At 48.0% G+C, this 2,144-nt stretch overlaps 1 non-coding gene across 1 annotated transcript; it reads left to right on the forward strand.

Moving 5' to 3' along the window:
* The first annotated feature begins 1,709 nt into the window (after positions 1 to 1,709).
* Positions 1,710 to 1,816, forward strand: LOC118575387. The gene has a single exon (XR_004943860.1). It is a non-coding gene; the product is annotated as a U6 spliceosomal RNA (small nuclear RNA).
* The last annotated feature ends 328 nt before the right edge of the window (positions 1,817 to 2,144 follow it).

The following is a 2,144-nucleotide window of genomic DNA, read 5'->3' on the forward strand; positions in this document are numbered from 1 at the left end:
AAGAGGTTCACAGGCTGGAGGTGGGTCAGGATGTATAAGTGTACCTGATTAGACCTGATGGGGAGAGCAATGGATTTTCCTTCTTAAACAGTTACAAACTGTGATTCTGGGTCATTTCCCAGGACAGAGGTATGAACCTAGCCAATTGACCAGTATTTGATTAAAGCTTGCTTCAAATTTGGCTTTAAACTGTGGTACTAGGCTTATTCCCAATCCGTGGGATAACAGTCACAGGCACCGGAAAAGAAACTGAGACAGAGATTGGTGTTTGTTGGACACTTAGTCCGTGGCTGGTGACACACTCCAGGAAGATGGGTCACTGAAGTACACCCTTAGGGTTTAATAGGTTAGCCCAACTCTCCCTTCTTGACAATTCAGGATTGGAGAGCCTACACTCATTACACTGCTCTCCATGACTAGAGAGCCTACAATCGTTACCCTGCTCTCCAGTAGCAGCCAAAATCACAGGAAATGGCCTCTAAAGCAGTGTGAAGGCCACAGCACTTCTTTTACCAATGCTTTTCTTAGGCCCCATTTGGAGAAATAAAGTCAGAACTTGACACCTAGGTTAGCAACATGAAAAATCCACTCCCATGCCCCTCTCTTCTAGTCTTTAAGTTCTTTCCTCCAGGCTGGGAGATGGTAGTTAACACTGACTGCTCTTCCAGAGGAGCTGGGTTTGCTCCCAGTAACCACATGGCAGCTCATCCATTCCTAACTCCAGTTTCAGGGAATCCAATGCCCTCTTCTTCTGTCCTCCATGGGCAGCAGGCACACATGTGAGACACAGACATTCCTGCAGACAACGCACCCACACACATAAAAAATAAAATAAATTCTTTCCTCTATATTATGTGAAGGAAATGTCAGGGCTTGGCTGCTTTCAGTGCAGAACCACTGTTCAGTTAGTGTGGCTTCCTGGAGTCAGGGAAGAGAATGCTGGGAGGACCCGTCAGGTTTTTACATTGCTGTGACCACAAAGGCCTGAACGAATTGACTCCAGGGAAGAAAGACTTGGTTCGTGGTTCTGAGTGTCCCCATCCATCAGGGCACAGAAGGCATGGCAGAACAGCTTAACTGACGGCATCAGAAGTATGTGGTGGAGACACCAGGGTGCAGGGCAGAGACCAGCAGCAGGTATAACCTGCAGAGGCCCTCGCTTATGACCTGTTTCTACCAGGGAGGCTCTATTTCCCACAGGCTCCCCAGGTTCCCAACCAACAGCACCACCAGCGAGGGGCAAACATTCCAAACTGGCATTTCCGATTCAAACCCTGACATAGGTTTAATACATACACCCGCGAGGAAATACTTTAGCCTGGAAGTTACACCTGCATTCACCTCAGATCCCATGGCCTGAAGCACAGGGCACAGTCCCCACTGCAAAGGGCACGGGAAAGTGCAATCTTTCAAGGGAGGGCAGGATGTTAGGGGACACTGCAGCCATGTCACCTGGAGCTGCCACAGGGATGGAGATCCACCATATCACAAATAACCATGCATCCTCGGAGGTTCCGCGTTCCTGAAACAGTCGACCTGGAGGCTTGGAACAGCTATGGTACATGTTCTTCAGCTGTTGCTTTCTCCTCCAGCTTGTACGTAAAAAGCCTGTGGTGGCTGATTTTAAGCTGCAGTATTTCTGAATCTGTATCAACTCCTGACAAGACACAAGTCTACATACTTGCTTGTGTGTTTAAGAGTACGTTCCGGTTCTCACTTCAACAGCACATATACTAAAATTGGAATGATACAGAGAAGATAACATGGCCCCCTGCACAAGGATAACACACAAATTCATGAAGCATTCCATATTAAAATAAAAAGAATGCTTCCTGTGCTGCCGGGGTTGTCTAATTTCTGCTTGTTTTATCATGGAATGTTGGTGAGTGTGCCCAGTGTTACGGTTTAGTGACAACAGCTGGTTTTGGTGGTGGTTCAGGCTGCCCAGTCACTTACTGTCCCCAGGTGTGATGTTTCACTTCTATCAGGACCAGCTGTGAGCTAAGAGCAGCTTTCCCAATGACGAATAGTGACAGTGTGGGCTTCTTCCACAACCAGCAGTGCTTTCTCTGTACTTTGGCGGTCCCCAAGCGACACCTTTGCTGCTTGTGCACATCCAGTGACGTTTGGACGGGCTACCTCAG

This window comes from Onychomys torridus, unplaced genomic scaffold, assembly GCF_903995425.1.
Source record: "Onychomys torridus unplaced genomic scaffold, mOncTor1.1, whole genome shotgun sequence".
NCBI classification, from domain to species: domain Eukaryota; kingdom Metazoa; phylum Chordata; class Mammalia; order Rodentia; family Cricetidae; genus Onychomys; species Onychomys torridus.